At 38.7% G+C, this 20,648-nt stretch overlaps 1 pseudogene; it reads right to left on the bottom strand.

The window, feature by feature from the left end:
* Positions 1-18,015: 18,015 nt before the first annotated feature.
* LOC149099805 (uncharacterized protein KIAA1958 homolog) lies at positions 18,016-19,690 on the bottom strand (annotated as a pseudogene).
* Positions 19,691-20,648: the final 958 nt, after the last annotated feature.

Below are 20,648 nucleotides of genomic sequence, written 5' to 3'. Positions count from 1 at the left end.
ACTTCATCAATCGTAAGAGCCTTGTACGCTCTCCGGGAAGTAAGTGAAGTAAACTTGTGTGTGTTCATTTTATAATAATAAACAAATGAAAAACATATGTTGTCTACCATGTATTTCTCGACTCGTACCAGGAAAAGTAAGTTTCGTCACGTTGAAAGGTTCGAATCGGAAAGGTGGCTGTTTTGGGAAGCGTGTCTTGACGCACGCGTGCTATATCGCACGCGTGTCTTTTCACACGCGTGTCTTTTCACACATAAGTGTGTCAAACAGCTCACTGCTTTGGACAAAAGCTTTAGCATGCAAAACAATATCTACCGTGACACTCTTTGTTTTGCTTATTACATATGCGCATATCTGAGAGATAGGTTACACGCTTAGCGTGCCGTGTCATCACACCCGTGCCCGTGCGTTCACCTTTTTCCCTGCTTTCCCATGGAGGGTCACATTTCAACTTGTGCAAAAAAAATTCAAAGGCAATGTGTCAGCAGACATATCTGGCAAAGACCATGAGAATGCTCTCTGCTATTGTTACCTTCTAACAGCAACTCAATCAGGTAATTTCTAATTTCAAATTTCTCAACACTATTGTTCAGCTTTGATTGAATCATGAACGTTTTCAAGTCATTTTTTGTTTACTTTGTAATCTTGGCATGAGGGCTGAGAAATCCAAGTACGGATAAAATAAATAATGCGTAACAGTGGGAATTGCAGCTGTTTTTGCACACAGAAAGTCTCTTTCAACATAAAGAGGTGAGCATTTTATTATTGAAATTTTAGTTACAATATTCTAAACTGATTTCTGTAAACTTTCCTCAGATGCTTCACAGAAGAACAATTAAGACAAGAAGTGGAAGTACATTTTATAACAAGGTGTAAATGCTACCGCATTTAGTTGAACAGCGGTATTGCGCACTAGGCGCCAGTTTTCCCTCGATGTAGAGTCACGTGACAAAAAAGGCACATGAGTTTTGCTGTTCCAAGCCTCGGTTCTTTCGTCAAAGATTGTGATAATTCTGAACTACACGCTGGAAGTCTTAAGGCAAGGAAGGTACGGAAGACTTGTGTATCAGATGTAGTGAAATTAAAGATATGGCAGTTCGTTTACAAGCCATGAGTATGATCTTTTGGAACTTACCGACAGTCACACAAGGTATATATTGTCTTCGCTTTGTGTTTCATCGAGGGCCCGTCTGGATTTTTCAACTAAATTAATATTCTCAGACTTTATCGTAATTCGGGCTTTCTCAGCAAATAAACATGTATACACACTAAGCTGAGTAAGTGTATAACAGTGAAGGTACTTGTACAACAGCAAAGTACAGGCATAGAGATAATTTTGTCCGCGTGAATATTCCACAAGGTTGAAGATATCACAACCCAGCAAAGGTACTGACTTAGTAATGTTAGTCGAATGAGGGTCCTTGTCAGTTTCTCAACTTCAGAAAGATTGTATCTATATTTAAAACATTTTGGAGTTTGAGTTTGAAGTTGAATGCATCAGCCACTCATCCAAGTCCATTTCAATGCAATTTTTATCTATGAAATGGTCTGTTGTAACAGCTAACCCTGTTGAACTTTTGCAGCAAGAATAGTTAAATACACGAGGAAGTGACTCTAGCCTCTCTTTCTTTTAAGTTAGACTGGTGTTCATTTCTCAGTTAACAAATTTCATCTTCGGACCTTTGCCATCCAGTTTGCTTCATTTGTTCATTCAATTTATTGAAATTTTTGTCCCACATTTCACATGTCTCGCTTTTCTAAAACTAAGCATTTCCTTCAATTTGCTGTTAAAAATGTTTCTAAATGACCTAAAACCTAAACGTGGACCCTTGTTGCTTTGTCTTTAATTGGTTGTCTTTAAGTCTGGGTTTTCCTTAAGAAACTTAGACCACATTTGACACATGGACACTTTTGGGTCAAAATACTTCTTTGCATAAGTGCATGACTTCTGGTAATGTGATTTGCTCGCCTCATATGAGCAAATGAAATTTATCTCCCTGTTTTTCACAAAGCGCAAAAATTTTCTGGACATTTTCTGCCCCCGTTGGGTTGTACAAAATGCTGGTGTTTTTACCCTATGGCCTGACGTGGCCGAATGAATTTACGAGTATCCTCCAGGTTGTTTACACACCACATCTGAGTACATGTTCGCTGACTGTCAAAAAGTGCAAAATAGACCAGTTTGGAATCAGTCATCAGATAGCACACCCACGTATTTAACTCACGCAAACCCATTCCTTATTTTCATCCCAAATATTCTGGAAAATATTACTTCTTTAACAAAACAAAATCATTTTCTTTGCAGGACAAGCTTTGGCCACCCATATTCCTGCAAGGTGGGTGCGCCAGTGTATTTTCGTGGAAAAGTGTCAGGGTGGTTGTTTTGAAATCAGCATGGTTTTCATATGTGTATGTTTCTATTCATCTGAGGAGATCTATTAAAGACAAGATCAATTGTTTGTCTTCTTTTTTTGTCACATAACAATTGACTTTTTACCCATTGCACAAGCCTGTAAATGGGAAGAGGGGCACTGTATGGAGCAGCACAGTTCCAACTCTTATGTTTTGAGAATGTATCTGGATCAAAATCATATTCTGAATCTGCATCAAATTCTGAATTTCTATATTCTTATACAAAGACGGATCATCCATCTAGACGGATTATCACAAGAGTATGTGATTCAAGATGAACTATCATGATAATTTCTCTTGACAGATGATCTGTCTGTTTGCCCGTATTTATACACAGACGAATTTTTGGACAAACTATCGTTCTTTGCCCAAGTTCATCCCAGGCAGATGATCTGTCTCTAGTATGAATCCGGCCATTTATGACAAATGTCCATAAAAATGATGAATGAAAAGCTACTCTACTCTACTCTACACCACACTACTTTAATATACTCTACTTTATTTTGTTACTAGTTCTCTACCACTATACAGCTCTACTCAACAAAAGCTATATAAAATAAAATTCAAGAAAACAATTTGAATTAAAAAAAAAACTTAAGGGAAAACAATGGCCCAGTATCTAGCGAGAGAGAGAGAAGCATTTTTTGGTTTAAAGCATGTAATGTTTTTGTTCTTGCTTCAATATTTCATAATAATTATTTTAACATACCTTTGATTTGCTATTACAGGACAGACGAACCACATCCTGTTGGTCTCGTGCAAGTTAGTTTCAAGCACTCTAGTGGACATTGAATGGAGGCTGTACAAGCATTTCAAAACGCTGCTGACAGCTACATGTCAATTCCACAATTACATACACTTTAAAAGGCGGTGTTTTCCGGATCAGAATGTTAGAGGCAACTTGCCCTGGGATCATCTATCTGATAAACTTAAAAACATCAGTTTAATGCCACGTGATGTTGGTGGCAGTGGTGATTGGTTTTTCAAATCAGTTTCCCATCAGCTTTATGGAACTGCTGATTTACTCTTTCAAATTCGTTTGTCAGGAATAGGCCAGTTAAATAATCACCCAGAGTTGTATGTTAAAAGTATTGTTGATGACACTCAGGGAAAATTATGTAAAATAAATGTTAAATGCAGGCACATGGTGTGACAATGTAATTATTCAGGCAGTAGCAAACTCACACAACTGTCATTCATATTACTGAGTCTGATTTTAATAAACCTGATGGTACAATTATATATCCTGCATCAACTACACATCATGACAAAAAACAGTGATATTCATTGGACACTTTTCTATATCACAAAAGGTTTCTCTGCTACCTTTTAAACTAAACCTGACTTGTCAACAAGTCAATTTCCACCATACAAAATGAACATAATACATATGGTTTTGTTGAAGTTGTTGAGTTATAGTTCAATGTAAACTATACAAATACTTTTAGAATTCACCCTCTGTGATAACTACTCTACTGTTCGTTATTTTGTTCAAGTGTTTCAGTTCAAGTTCAAATTCACAATTAAAATACTCGTTAACTGCACTTTTAGACTGTGATAATTGTCTTAACTGCTCTTCTACAATTACCATTAATAACCAATTCTGTCCTTATAACAGTCTTTCGGTATCTACAACAATTTACCATATACCCTGACAAACGTACCACAAAACAGACTACACGTGCTACCTTACGAATGACGAACCAGAGCTAAACCAATCTAACAGTACCCTTTTCTAAGGTAAACATATGCAAATGTGCTACACAACGTATTTGTTCCTATGGCCTACCCAAATTCATTAGCTTTGCATGTACCTCCACACCTTTCCAATAGACCAGAATGTCAGCCTTGCCTAAACGCCTTTACATGAACGCACTCATAATCTATGATTACTTCTAGTACTTTAACTTTTAACTAACTTCCTAAACTACAGTTAAGATTAAATGTAGTTCTTTTTTAAATTTTATTAATGCAATAACTTACATTTCATTACATACAAAAATTACCTACTACTTACAATGTTAACATAACTTACAATTTAACGATACTAACAAAACTTACAATATTAACATTATTTACAATTTACAGTTATTTCTAACATTATTTACAATACTAACATTTACAATTTACAGTTTACAATTTACAATTTCTCTTCAGTGCGGTAGCTCATGCCTGCACATTGGACAAGTGGCGTGCTACAAAGAAAAGAACGGATCTTTAATCTTAAATACAACTCTCCCCCTTATAGATATTGAATTTGCAGCCATCAGAAATTTTACCCTGTCTAGTCCTTCAACTTTTTTTCTGCTACATTCCACGAAAAAAAGGCTTCTATCAGGAGTTTTGACAAAGGATGCTCCCGCTATACCAGTGAGACAACACTTACTGTATCGACCACAAAAGTCCAAAAAGTTTAATCAACTTTTATTTGACACAAAGTTCAGGCTCGCTGCTTTAGTGTGCCTTGTCAACACTACTTTCTTCTCATGATGTTATTTTAGTAATGAATTTGTATAAACCTTGCACAGTGCCAAAGAACCTCAAACTACATTCAAATAGTCTGTTGATTATCTGCGAAAGGGTTGTATTTTGCCTCACTTGTTTACACGAGAATGCACAAAATTGATGGTAGCTTTATTGCAAGAAAAGAATTTAAGGCTACAAATAAAACTAGCTTAGTGGCTCTTGGTCAATCAGTCAGTCAGGAAATGTTACAATTAAAAACTTGACTGTAACAAGTCTTCCAAGTAATAATTATCTTAATTTTTTTAATTCTTTGCAGTTGAAGAGATGCCGTGTTGAAATAAATTGGCGGTCTGTTTGTCAATCTGCCTGTCTGTCTGTTAATTATGCAAATATTATTGCATTTACCATTTTTAGCCATGTTGTAATGCATTTGGGGTGAAATCCATGGCTGCACGGCAGTTGGGTTGATTGCTCACACTCTTCAAAGTCGTTCAGGCACACCGCACAGCATAACTTAAAAGCTGTAGGTAATTTAAGCAGAAAATATCAGTGAAAACGTGAAATAAAAACATCCTTCTACAACCTTACTTTTAAAGGACAGAAATTTACCATCAAATGATACAGTAAAAGGTTGCGAGTTTCATGAACCGTTAGAAGTGACCACAAAAATATTGTTAACGCAAACATACAGATCAATCAAGATGGATGGACAAGTACTTAATAAACAGAAAATGACAGGACTGTATCTACAACTCTTAAACTTTGAGCAAATTATCAATTAAAAGAAATGAAAAGAGAAAAGAATTGCTTCATCATCTCAGCAGACAAAGCCAAGACTCACCCACTTTTTCCAGAGTCATTTGAACTGTCACTAGAGAAGCAATGACCTACGGAAGAGCTGGGGGGGAACCCTCATTGGTGTCCTGGGGATGAGCGGTAAAAAACTTCCAATACAAATACATCAGTATAAAAATTAGTCTTTGGGATGTTCCTTGTTTACTCGCATCACGTTTGGCCAAACCCATCAAACTCATTGCAATTGGTGGAGCCTGGGAATTCAGTTAATAAAAACAAGATAAAGAACTAAGGAAAGGATTGGATGATTTGTTCTGTTCAAGAGTTCATTAATGCAGATTTAAACATGTATCACTGTTTCCCCCCCTCCCCCACCCCTCCTCCCTACAAAGTGTACTCCCTATCCAGCCTGGGGATTGTCAAAATCTTTAAGTTATTTATAATTTTCCTAAGGGATATGGAGACCATACGCTAAATTCCCCAGTTTACATTTCTTTCCCTAGCCTCTTAAAATCCACAATTTACACCCATACAAATTGGTCAGTCTCCATAAACTCTTACACTCCTAACAAGGTTATCAACTGTCCCTAACAGAATGGCTACAATTTCATACAGCACCTCTTTGATCGCCAACATATCCCTGTAGGCAGACCTTAGTGCAATCAGGGAGAAAGTGTGGTTAAAACGTAAAGATTAAAAATTAAATACTATGTGCACTCCCCCTCCCTTGCTTCCAAAAGAAGCAATGCCCCGAAGTTAGAGGAAAATTTCACTATTTGTTTAAGACAATATGTTGCCTAAAGATCTTAACAATAGCACTCAATTCAAGCTCCTCTTTCTAACAGCTCAGAACATCACCTTGTAGCATATGATGGAGACAACTGCCTCGTGTACGGAAATATAGTGCAATACTGTTTACTAACCTCTTCCACAACATTTGTCTTCCACTCCATTCTGAAAAGAAATCTTTGTTTTAGTTCTTCAGTGTACTTAGTTCATTATTTAGTTACTCATCCCCTAATTGTAGATAACTGTTCTTGCCCATTGCTGGTTGTAATATAGTGCTACACTTGGTGCTTCTGCAAAACAGTAATCCCTTACCTTTATTCGATCTGCTATTAGATCGTGCACACTATAGAGAGTGTTTTTTATTTAATTGAAACACTATAAAGAAAACGTTTCTCACTAAATTGAAATGAATAAAAGCACTTTTAATTTTCTGTTCTATTTCGCCGTGTAGAGAATTTCATCATTGTTAACCGGAATTACCACTTACTCCTCCTCCTCCTCCTGTTCTTCTAAAGTCGCACCCTCCATTCTAAAATGAAATTGTTGTTTTAGTTCTTCATTGCACTTAGTTATTAATTTAGTTACTCGTCCCTTAATTGTAAATAACTGCTCTTGCCCAGCAACTCAAAGGCACAGTGAAATAAAACAAACCAGATGACAAAGCAAGACTTTTCTGGGGAAGCATTGTCAAAACAAAACATCAAAGACTGACTAGCCTTTCAAACTACTTACTTTGTCCATGAAGACCATAAAACATAATTTGAGATGACACTTCATAGTCACCTGGGTCATCATCTGGAATTAGGATGAGATAAAATGTGGTCTCAATAATGACCATTTGTCTTTTGGAACATGAACAGAGATATAGCCTTTGATACACATATAGAGGTTGAAGACAAAGTAATGACTTACAGTGAACTTCGTTTACTAGATAGACAACATCAGAGCAAAATACTGATGCTAAATAGCCAAAATACTTACTTTGTCCATGAAGACCATGGAAAATAATTTGAGACAATATTTCATCTTTACCTGCGTCATCATCTGAAATTAAGATGGGATAAAAGATAGTCTCAGTTTACCTAAATGACACTTTGCTGTAGAAATAGGTAGCAAATTAAATGTAACCATAAAGATGAAAATGCAACATCTTGTAAATATAGATTTTTTACACATGTACAGAAGTTTAGCAAAAAGTAAAAACTTACAGTACACTTTCCTTATTGCCTGAGAAGAGTCTGCAGATGAGATAAGAGCAAAATTGTTGAGTGGTGTGACAGAATGGTTCGATTTGACATAGTGACAGTAAGACAGATTTCATTCAGAGGGTAATGAAGCATTTACAGAAAATTCAAGACAGTTGCAAATCAGACTACAGAAACCTTTAAATAAACTAACTAAAGAAATAGTTAGGTTCTCTGTTATTTGGAAGGAAGATGAGATGAAACTTGTTCTTGATAATTACTCTTTGTGTTTGAAAATATGAACAGAAATATAATCCTTCACAGCCATTAAAAGAAAGTGATGACTTTCAGTAAACTTGATTTACTAGATAAGTCGTAGTACCTGGAAACAAGATAAGAGCACAATACCGGTACTAACAACCCAAAATACATACTTTGTCCTTCAGTACTCTTGAACCAGCTTATTTTTGCTCTCACTGTCTTCTGGTATTGTCAGTAAGCACCATTTGGCTTTTGATTAGCCATGGCTACCACACAACATTTGTATGCAGCTATCTTTAATCAACAGTTTATATGTCTGAAAGTGAAGAATGATCATGAATTATTTCATATAAACTTCACATCAGTTTATATGTCTACATAGACATGAATTAATTGTTGATTAAATAGATTTAGGCAAGCATTCCCTCCTTCATCCCACCTGACTACCTGCTTTGTTGATTTTTTTGTTTTCATCTCAATATACTATACCTGACAGGAGAAAGTTTTGAAAATTAGCATAGAGTTTTTCGGCCCCTCATATGAGAATGCTTGCTACAAAGGCTAGAAGATTTTAAGAGTAACCAAATTGATAATTTTTTAGTCCAAGTTATTTACAACAATCGCAACATATAATTTGCTAAGTGTTTATTTTGCAAATAAACAATTATTTAAAGTGGTACCATGATCAAATTTTTATCCCTTGATTTTTTTAGGTGTATCACATAGAATTCCATGAAAGAATAAAAACACCGCTTACTGTTTGCAAATATCTGCATGAGTTCCGGAAATATTTAAGCTTGAAAAATGTGTAAAATGTGCAAATGAGATGACTGATGACGTCATACACTCAACACAATATTATATTAAGTATACAAATAGAGCTATCTTGGTCAATTTGCAGCAGAATCCATTGAAACTTGGTAGGCTGATCATTCTACAGGAAACACGCCTATGGCTATAAAAATTCTGTTTCCATGGCAACTCACTCTTTTCTACTCCCCACCCACTTGATTTCAATATGTTAGTGATTTTCAGCTCAGAAAACGTTAAACAAGACCTCAAACTCGAGCTAACATATTTATGTTTGCTGGATCATGCATATGAGGCACCATTAGCAAATATCAAAATGGAACGCCAAAGGCAGCCAGAAAAGCCTTTAATAATGGGGAGGTCTGGAACCCAGTTTGCTGCCACCGTAACAAAACTGTTAATCCCGTATTGTGGAGCACATTTAGTAGAATCGTACTGCAAAGAATGAAACATTTCTGATACAAATTGGCTGAGATATCTTTCTTCATCATATTTGATCAAAATTTGGTTGAGTGTATGATGTCATCACTTGGCCAATTTACATATTTTAAAACCTTGAAAATCTCTGGCACGAAAAGAGATATTTGATAATAGTAAAAGCATTTTTCTCCCCATACAGACTTCTTGCTTATGTTTTAAAATGGCTTGGATAGGAAAGGTGCCATATCGTCATAGTACCACTTTAAGTTAACAGTTTACATTTGATCAGACAACTTAACCAAAAGTAGGACGAAAGTTATTCTTTAGCCGGGCAAGTTTCATAGGTAGGCATAAGTGGTGTATGTCAATGACTAAAGGATCACTGTCAGTAAACCTACCTTGCCATGGGATTAATTTACAGTCTCTCTCACTGTGGAAGTTGTTAGTCAGTTTGTAGAAGAGCCTATTAGCACCATAGATGCACATGTACAACATCATATTGGGGCTGTATCCATTTGGCAAACACTTTCTTACCTTTTCTTGCTGGCACAATTTTTTTTTTGTGCAATTTTTTTCCAGGCATGACTTTTTTTGCTGGTGTGACTTTTCTCTGGCGCTCATTTGTAGACCACTGCTACATTAATTGAAGGGGTGCATGCAAAAAAGCCCTAAGTGACATTTTGGTCGATTTTCTGATTTTTGAATAAACATGCTGGATTTACCATGTACTATCATCTGACAAAAGTTTTTGTTCCAAAACTCGCTAGTTTTCACAGTAAAAGACGATTCATTCACGCAGATTTATTCCCGCAAAAATTACAGTACCTTTACCGCCAAATACAATAATAATAGATAATAATAATCGAATATTTCCTCAGGATAACCCTTCAGTACATAGTACTGTTATCAATGGGGTCCTGCTAAGAATTAAAAAAACTAATAAACAAGAATTATTAAGATATATAAAATAAGATACATATTAAAAACCGTTAAAAATACAATAGAAATTACACATAATAATCGTCTAAGGCTTTCCTAAATAAAACTCTAGAATTAATGTTTCTTAAACTTAAAGGCAATAAATTAAAAATCGAGGCACCTAAAAAATAACAGCTATGGCACGCAAAATCCAGTCTGACTTTTGGTAGTTTTGCAGTTTTCCCATTGTTGCGAGTGTTTAAAGCGTTATGATGTAATCGGTGAAAATAGTCTTTAAATGGAAAGCATGCAGTTCCATTAAGGCAGTCAAATACAAAGCAGCACACTCTTTTTTGTAAAAAGTTATCAACAGATAGAAATCGAAGATCACAGTTCTGCGAACTGCATTTTGGGGAAATGATTTTGAGGCTTCGGGTCTCAATGGAGCAGATCATGCGTTTGCGGGACTCTGACCATCCAAAACTAGTATAGCCGCAATACGTAAATATTGGCACAATCATCAATTGGTAAATTCGTTGGGCAGTAAAAGTATCAATACTGCAACGGATGCGCCGTAAGACGTTCACTCTTCCTTCTGCTGCCTTGTAAATTTTTTGAAAATGAGTTTCAAAATTAAGTGTCGGGTCCAGATGCACTCCGAGGTACTTATAACATGTAGTCGTGTTGATGGGAAAACCGTTGACTGAGAGCTTGACTTGGCAGCCTTGAAACAGATTCAACCGCTTACTGGTACCAAACAGCATCACCTCAGATTTTCCTTTCTTCAGATTAAAAATAAGTTCATTATCACGAAACCAGTTAGAGAGATTATCTAAGTCCTGTGAAAGGCTGCTTTGTATCACATCGATATCACTTGAGGATGTAAGAATCACCGTATCATCAGCGTAAGTGATAATCTTACAATGACGAGGCAGACTATGCACATCATTAAAGAAGATGAGAAAAAGGAGGGGCCCAAGAATACTTCCTTGAGGAACTCCAGTGTTAATTGGATTTGGTTCAGAAAGCACACTGTGAAATTGAACAATCTGCTTACGATGGAATAAATAATCAGTAAACCACTGAAGTTCCATATCATATATGCCATAACGGGACAGTTTACTCAATAAAATGGAATGACTGATGGTATCGAATGCCTTTGATAAGTCAATAAAAACTGCTCCTGTCACCTTTCCAGTGTTGGCCTCCTTTCTGATGAGATCAGTGAAGTAAGTAACAGCTAGTTCCGTTGAGCGGTTCGGACGGAAACTAAATTGGTATTCAAAAAGTAGATTATGACGCTCTAGATGGGCCATCAGCTGCTTGTAGACTATCCTTTCCAAGATCTTTGACAAAGTAGGGAGAATTGAGATAGGCCTGTAATTGTCAATCTCAGCCAGAGACCCTGATTTGTATAGGGGGATCACCTTTGCCACTTTCCACTCACTAGGCACAACTCCAGTTTTAAGAGATAAATTGATGATAAATGTCAAAGGCGTGGTTAAAACATAGGCAGCGTCTTTGAGCAGTCCCGGGGGGAAATTATCCAGTCCAGACACTTTTTTCCGCTTAAGATTTTTTTAGCTCTTTAAGAATGTCTGATTCTTTCACAGCTTTAAAAGTAAACTGACTTTCCGTGAATTGCTTGGGAAGATTTTCTTCAGCAGGTTTGCTCCAGACAAAGTCACGGAGTAAGATTGATTTCCTTTTCAGACATCTGGCAATGGAACTGAAATGTTCGCAGAAGCTATTTGCAATGAAGCTTTTGTCAGTTGACTTCAATCCATTTATCACAAACGCCGAACCTTGATCAGAAGGTGACTTGGTAGGATAGAGTTTCGTGATGGCTGCCCAAAATTTATCAGGAGAGTCAGCACTAGGAGTTGACACATTATGCTCCTAAAATCGAGCATTATGCTTTTTGGCACTGCCCCCAAAATGGACTGTTATGCTCCAAATTATGCTCGACCGTAACTATTGTAATCGTAATTATGCCGCAGAATTTTTTTCCCGGACCCCAGTGAGTTATAATTATGCCATAAAAATTTTTTCCGGGACCCCCGTGAAGTGCAATAATAGAAACCACTTTGATTCATAATAAATTAGTAACACAATATGAACATTTAATCCAAAGGATTTCAAGTAAACTAGGAAAATACAACGTAATTTGGGTGCTAACTGCTAAACTTAACTACATATTAATACTTATCGATATTTATTACAACTTATTAATACAGTTTTGGGCAATAAACTTATTTCCCCATGATTAACAAAAACGCACTGATTCTGGGACTAAGAGAGAAGCAACTTCTGAGCTCCAGACAATCTGACAATTCTGAGTCATCTGACTTAGCACTTAGCTCAGCACTTGTAGAACTGTAGCATAAGTGAACACTCAATATAATCTTGTAATGCCATATCCTGCAAATGTCCAAATGATGATGTCATTACTGAAAACACCCGCTCTGAAGCTGCGGAAGAAGGCTGGAGAAGCAACACCAGTTTTGCTGCAGAAGCCCATGCGGGAGATCAGCTTCATTTGTTTTCCACCACTGCACTACGTTAACATCTTCTGCGATTCCATCAGCCTTTGTTAGGTACCTGGGAAGTTCAATCTTCAGATTGTTGATAAGGGGAGGGTCGTTTAAGAAGTCGATTGATGCCACAATATCGATCTCATGCACAGCAGGACGTAGCTCGCAAATCTTGCGTGGATCAAACAGCCTTGCCGCCTTGAAAATCTGTACCTGAGGCTGCATGTTTCCTTGAATGGTTTGTTGGAAATAATCCCATCCAGGTTGTATGGCTGCCAAACCTGCCTGGTACCACTGCTGAGCTAATAGTGGCTGGCCACCTGAAAGTTCCCTAGAAATTGCAGTAACATTAGGAAAATGGGCGGTGTTGATACTGTTTTGTATGTACAATAACTGCTCGTAGCATTTCCAGGCAAGAGTTCCATCCCCTTCCAGGATGTAAGTCGACTCAACCATTGGCTTTCCAGCATCGACTGTTGCTGCAAGCTCAACTCGCAGTTGGGCATTCACTTGAGGATCACTTAGCATCTCATCAATCTGCCTAAGAGTAGCCCCTCTAGCATCTTCTTGTCTTCGATTACGAATAAATGGTAGGACATCCCCAAACTGTAACATCAGTTGTTTGGCCACTTCCCACCAACTCCACCACCTAGTTGGCAAGTAACTTCCCATGGCTATGCCTGTCTGTTCCTTCCAAGCCAAACGGGTGGCAGGGCTATGTCCAAACAAGCTGTTCCAAAGCTGAAGGAATCTTCTAACTGTGGGAATATTGAAGTGGACTCCAACCCTGTCAATGGTATGCGAAAAACAACGGACATCAATCACCTTTGGGAAGATAATCTTGACAGTCCTCATTGCAGCAGCATTAACGGATACGCCATCCCTCATTGCTGCTAAAAGATTGTCGTTTTGGACGTTGTACTGTCGAGTTAAAACTGATATTAGCTCTCTGGCAAGTTCTTCTCCTTTCAGGGATTTTGCAAGCAGCTGAAGACGTACTAGCCGCTGGTGAATTTGCCATTCGTTTGAAATGAATCTAACCACTATGGCAAGTGCTTCTCCGAGCCTTGTAGTGCCATCAAATATCACTGCAATTTTACTACCAGAAATTTCAGCTTTGATCCCCTCCTCCTCTTCCTTCAGAACAAAAGGAATAAGCTGTCTCATATGAGTTGAGGAAGTTAAGCGATAGCCTCCATCCTCCAATAAATCACAAAAGTTGTCTAGTTTGTTAAGTGGCACACCAGCCTTAAGAAATGCAGTAACGACCCTTACTCTGTAAACACGCTGTTCTTCAGTAAGTGTTTCTCCTTTTGGGTGAGCTAGCTCGTTATATTTCATGGCATCTAGTATGTTTGCATCTTGTTTTTCCTTCTGGGCAAGTTTAATGATGCCTGATTTGTGCTTAGAAGATGCTACGTGACTTTTAATGATACTGGCCTTTGTAGACAATTCTTCTCTACAAGCGTTACAAAATAGCTTACCACCAGACTTACGAAAAGGTTCGTTCTTGAACTCCCGAAGCCGTTTATCTACCGTGACGGTTTTGAGGATAGAAGTGTTACCTTTGGCCTTTGCTTTCCCTCTCCGCTTCGTGTTGGCTCCATTTGTACTTGTATTGCTAGCAACAACTCGACTTCGTGCAAGTGTAGATGGATCGGCGCTTCTCAACAAACTTAATGCATTTGTGACTAGTATTTCTCGCGTATCTAAATCATCCGTAGCCACCATTAAGTACAAATTTACAGGAAGGTCTCAGGAACCTGGCATAATGAGAGTAACCAGGCCTAAAGAGCTAAACCCAGTTGAGGATGCACTGGGAACAAGCCTAAAGTGCTCAACAGTAATGGAAACCATGTAGAACATTAAAATAGCTTGAAATTTTGTAGTTTTAACTTAATAAATGGACAATAGTAGCTCTAAAAAAGGAAATAACTGTTATGTTGCAAAATGGCACTATTATGCCGCCAAAAAAGCACTATTATGCCGGCAAAATGCACTATTATGCTGGCATTATGCTCAATGCTCCACATATAGTATTATGCTCGAAATTATGCAGGCATAATGTGTCAACCCCTAGTCAGCACAATCTTTAAGGAGATCGCGATGATATCTGCTTTTACATTTTTTAACAAGGCCAGAGACTCTGTTGCATTGCCGTTTATAAGAAGACCAATTGTTTTCTTGATTAGTACGGCGGGCTTTCCTGAGCAAACCATCCCTGAGATTCATCTCTTTTTTGACATCCGGAGTCAGCCAAGGACATAGTCAGCCTTTGACCTTCTTTAAGATTAGAGGAGCGTGCTTGTCAATACACTGTTGCAGTATGTCACGAAGAGGCCCATGCCTCACTTATGCTGACAGATGAATAAACTTCTTCAAAATTCGCAGAATTTAGCTCTTCGCAAAATAGCTTAGGGTCATAGTTAGCAAAATTTCGGCAAGTAATGATTTGCAGATTGAACTTAGCATTGTTTAGCTTGCGAGCACATCCAATGAGCTCATGATGACTCGGGCCAGCTGGAATTACTTTCACCGAAGAGATGTTATGTGGTACATTGCTGCAAATAACATCAATTAGGGTCTTGGACTCACGCGTAATTCTCGTGGGGGTGGTAATGAGTTGTTTCAGACCAAAATAGGTGAGAATGGATTTCATTTCTTTGTGATCCGAGGACACCAAAAAATTACAGTTAATGTCGCCTGAGAGAATATATTCCTTGTTTTCAGCTGATATTGTCGAAAGCATTGATTCAAATTTGCAATTAAAATTTGCACAGAGATGTTTAGAAGAATCTGGAGGGCGGTAAATAATTCCAACTAGAAAACTTTTGGTTTTAGGAAATAAAATTTCAATCCAGATGCATTCAATATCCTCTTGTTCCAGATCCATTCATCTTTGAAAGGGAATAGATGAAGAAATATAAACACCAACACCTCCACCTTGACCAGAAGCCCTTGACTTTGCAGTAAACGTGTAACCTTCAATTTGAACCTCGGCTTCGCTTTCAGTGGATAAATGTGTTTCACTGACCGAAAAGATGTGTATGTTCCTAAAGCCATCCAGGATTTGACAGATGATACTTTTGTTTGGCAATAAACCTCTAATATTTTGATGCAGAATTTTAAGGCCCTTTTTAGAGAGAAGCTCGCTAAGTTCGGGGATGACATATCGTTGTGCATCTTGTTGATCTTGGTCAGCTCGATCTTGGGTGTTGTTAAACAGACAAGAGTTGCAGATGACTCCGCTATCATCGAAGCAGAAGCATTTCAGGTGAAACTTCAAATGACATTGCGGACAAGCCATCCTGCTTTGTCTTTTCTTCAAAGCTTTTAAGCACGAGCCACACCTGTCGATCGGTCCAGGACAAGTTTCGATATCGCCTGATAGGAGAAGCAAGAGCTGAATTAGAGAAGTTATCAATGTTCGATGCCCAATTCCATTTATCTGGCGGTAGGACCAAAGCGAAGAGTAGATAAAGGTTTCTTGTAAACCCTGGCTTTGCTCCATATCGTATAACGCGTTTGAACTGCAGAAGGCTTGCTTTTTTATGTAGAAAATAGCAAAAGTGAACAGAGCGAAATAGCACACAACTGCTCGTAACGACGCCATGATGACCGCAACCTCGTTCCCAGGGTCTCTCATCTTACCGCCCCCTGGAGCGAGCAAAGAGAGACCCTGGTTGGGTCTGGTCACGTGTCTCCCAGAATCTGGGAGATGACAATTAAATTAGTGAAGGGATGGGTGGCCTAGTAGGAATTTTGTCTATACTTAGCCCACGGGAGTGCGGGATGTGTTGTCACCAAAGTAAACCAAGAACAATATGTTCTGCGGCAATGTCCGGAGGTAATATTCTGCAAACGCCGAGGAAAACTTATCCATCATCTAATAGCAGAAATCCAAGTTGCTGAAGGTTGTATGGTTCAGTGAAGGACGTTACATATTGTAAAAATCTCTTCAAAAAGGCGAATAGAGAATTACACACCGCGACCGAGGCTGTGTATGGAAGATCTTTGACTCAGCTTTACCTCAGAATGAAGTGTAGGTCTTGTGAACGGCGATTAAATAATTCTAGAGAATTCAGGGCCTTTTAATTGATCACTGAAAGCTAAGATCACTTCGAAAGGAGCGTCAAAGGTTGAAAAGATCTATTGAAGCTTCACCACGCCGTCGGGGCCCGAACTTTGCAGAGCACGAAGGATAATACAACAAACTCGTCGCGGTATGCATTTCGCCGTCGTTGGTGATAAACTGGATTTATCTTCGACCGAAAGGAGGCTAGAAGTAGAAAAAGAAAACTATAATTTTTACTGTGTCGTTAATAAATTAGTGTACGTGACTCCAACGGTTCGTGACAATTGTGCACATTGTCATTTAATTTTCGATTTTTCGACCTTTCTTTACTTCACGCGTGTTTCTGAGGGGCACTTTTTATGCTGTGTTATTAGAAGAAATGGAAATTATAGGTAGAGTGGAGTCGTTTGATTGTGTTACAGCATATTTTAAGAGATCGTAGGTCTGCATGGTTTCCGCTGTAAACTGCATGTCGCTTCTCAGAGTGACACCTCTGTATAAATTTGCCATGCCGTGCTTATACTTTGTTTAGGTTCGTTTCTATTGCAAGATATGTTTTAAGGCTCTGAGTATTGGCTCTCCAGGGACAAAGATTAAAATATTCCGTGAACATATTGCTTACTTGCATTTTATATTGTGACGCCGCAAGTGATGCCGGGCCCGACTATTTGATTAGAACTGTTTGCAAGCACAGTGCGTTGCACGAATATCATATCTATCTTCGTCCAGTTTTTCTTCAGACACTGCCGTAGCTTTACTTTGAGAAAGCTATACGTTTTCCTAGAGACATTCTCATGTTTTTTGCATCAATTTGATCAAGTGCATTCAAAGAAAAAACAATTACTACGGGATGAAATTGCGCTGCTCCACATCCACAGTTGAAATGACTGACTTTCCATAAATCCAGTGGGTGAGACGGCAACACTGAAAATCAAGACCACTAAATTGCCTCAAGACAGACTTGCTTAACCTTTAGGTAAATGTTGGAATAGATATTATTTGAAATTTCAACCTGAAAGCTAATTAACAATTATTCCATGAGACCGCGTTGGATATGAAGTGATTAATAACCAACGAGCGCGTAGCGCGAGTTGGTTATGATCACTTCATATCCAACAAGGTCGAATGGAATAATTGTTTTAGTATATTCTCAAATTGGGTTTTTGCCGCCGATTTTTATTTCAACAATTTTACAAAGCGGTGAAAAAAACATACAACTTCCGGTCACATGCGCGCCGTGATCACCTGATTATTACATCACTGAATGAGCTGAATGAAATTTGACAGCTTCACAAACGACAAACTGTGGTCAACTGTTAAACAAAATCAACCTTGAAATATTCAACCGTTCAAATGCAAGGGGAAAAGACCGCTTCGGAAGCTTTCAAGTGTTTAAATAGTGTTCAAAGTTCAGGAAGATTTTCCTGATTCTCCGCCTCCGTAGTAGTTGTGAACTTGGACATTGCAGTTGAAGAAAACCTGCGGAAAGCTTCTTCGCTCACTTTGCCGAACCTCGGTGTTTACGAACTGATTTTGGACTAAAACTGTCCCTTCACTTTGAGGTTGCCGTTCTTGCTGGCCGTGGCATTGGTTTTCTTTCTCAGCTGCAGAGATACCAGTGCATGGGGAAGCTTCAGAGGCTCCGGCTGAGACAAAATCACTGAGAACGTGCGACATCTTCTTTTGCTGTTCTATGGATGGGCGATCATTGTACGATTCCACCGCCTGGTCTGATCTGTGTCCCGTAACAGACTTTATGTGTCTGGTTTCACAGTTATGGTCAGACAGAACTGTAACTGCTGTCGCCCTGAGGCAGTGGTTGGTTAGATGGGGCTCTATGCCAGCTCGCCTGCTCATATTTTTCAACATGTTGTCCAGCATGCTCGAGCCAACCGGCGAGTTGCAATACCAGATTTTGTCATCTGTTGGACTGAATTTCTGACTTTGGCCGTCTCTTGGTTTTTGGAAAAGAGCTTCGGAACTCAGGTTCAGGTGATGTAGGTAGTTTTTGATTGTTTTCACTTGGCACCTCTGAGAACCAGCAACGGCAAAGATCTTCGCGTCGGATTCATCCTCAGAGTCTCCAAGGCCGCCTTGATTTTTTGTGCTGCGCAGTGAACCAGGCTGTCGTCTGTTTAACTCAAAATACTCGACACCTCTAGGCGTTGTTCTTAGGGAGAGCATTCCAGGGTTCAACTGCCGCTGATTTTCTCTTCCTCGTCATCCGAAGAAAAGGGTGAGATAAAACCATGCCGTTCTCTGCAGTTGGGCTGGATTTTGACTGTCGGCCGGCCCAAGTTCGCCGCTTTCAAAGAGCCTCTGGATTTGATCTTTTGACACTGCTTTCTTATGGACAACTCCAGCTATTTTACCCGTCTTTCTGAGATCCTTTACAAAGGCATCCAAAACTTTATTGGCTTCGGTAAACACAGCGTCGGAGATGATAGAAAAAGGCTTGTTGTTTGGTGGCGAGCGAAGAAAGCGATCTATGGCGGCTCGAATGGACTTCATGGATGTGTTTTTGTAATACCTCCCGTCTTTCTTCCTTGCGGAGGTGTAGAAACATTTAAGGCATTCATTTAGCTCCTCTTTGGACATGTCTTCAATTCGTTTCGAAAATTTTGTGGCAACAGGACTTGACAGCCATTCTGTAAATAACGAGGTAAGAATTTTTGTCGTTGTTACGAATAAATTATCAAAATATCGACAGTGAACGTAACAATTGTTGCTAGTTTTTGAGTAAAACTCCCACATACGTACCATTAAATATGTTCATGCCGAACTTTGTGGCTTTCTTCGTTTTTTCTGGGATAGCATTGTCTAATATCTCTTGAAGTTTAGAGGGAGACAGCTCCTGAAACCTGCCAGTATCGGCCATTATGGAGAGCTGAAGTTAAAAACTTCGTGCGGAAAATTTTTAAACTTGGCGCATTATTTTCCATATTAGGTAAAACTCCGACTAATGGCTCATAGTCGGAGTTTTTGAGCCAATTAGAGAGCTAGAAATGCAATAGTCGGAGCTGAGAATATACTAAGTATTAATAAACGCCACGGGTAATGGCAGTCACAGCGCGATAGTTTGAATTCGACAAAGCTCAACGCAACAAATTGCTGATTACAGAGGACCCCTCCCTGATGTTCTCAATTGTCAAAGTGGCACGTGACCAGACCCAACCAGGGTCTCTCTTCGCTCGCTCCAGGGGGCGGTAAGATGAGAGACCCTGGGAACGAGGTGATGACTGCTCATGCTGCAATTGAGGTGGTAATTGCCTCGCAGTGCATACAACCTTCGAGGAATTTGTCCACCATTGTGTTTCTTTTCTTTGAAGAGGTCTGGTATCTAGAGATGCATATAAGCTGTCGTATAAGCCTACTGAAAAGACCCTCTTTACAGTTAAATACGGAAAGTTCACGACCATTACCGAGCGGTGTTCACATGAGTCTTGCCAGATGTCACACTGTGAAGTAATGTTCCAGATGCCAGATCAAATGATCACAGCTTGATAATCTTCAACAGACAAATGATTTCAGTCTGTTCCCAATATAGAACAGGTTTTATCAAGTTGCCTTCAAGTCTCGCAGTTTGTCTGAAGAAATTTTTTGAATACATGCTGGAAGATATGACGAAAGGGTAGATTTCACTATTCTTCAGGCTGTTTTTTCTTAACGAGGAGAAGCATTGTGTGACCAACCACATTATGGCTGCGAAGGACACAACTTTTGCCTGGGTTTTATTTTACGAGAGCTTATTGTTCTTTTCAGCTTTTAGCGTCGCTTTCAAGGAAAACGAGGCCAAGAAGTCTAGTCTTTGTAAACAGAAATTCATAAATTCGGGCTAAATAAAAACATTCAAATTAAGGTTTTTATGGTGTGAATGTGTAATCTTACATAAAATTTTAACTGCGAAATGCTTGGAGAATTGTCTTTTTGCTTTACCAAAACACTTAAACACATGAACTATAGCACTATATAAATAAAGTACCT

This window comes from Orbicella faveolata, unplaced genomic scaffold, assembly GCF_042242905.1.
Source record: "Orbicella faveolata isolate gen_17 unplaced genomic scaffold, um_ofav_v1 contig_46, whole genome shotgun sequence".
Classification (NCBI taxonomy): domain Eukaryota; kingdom Metazoa; phylum Cnidaria; class Anthozoa; order Scleractinia; family Merulinidae; genus Orbicella; species Orbicella faveolata.
Note: the sequence above shows the minus strand (reverse complement) of the source record. Positions and strands in the feature narration are given on the sequence as shown.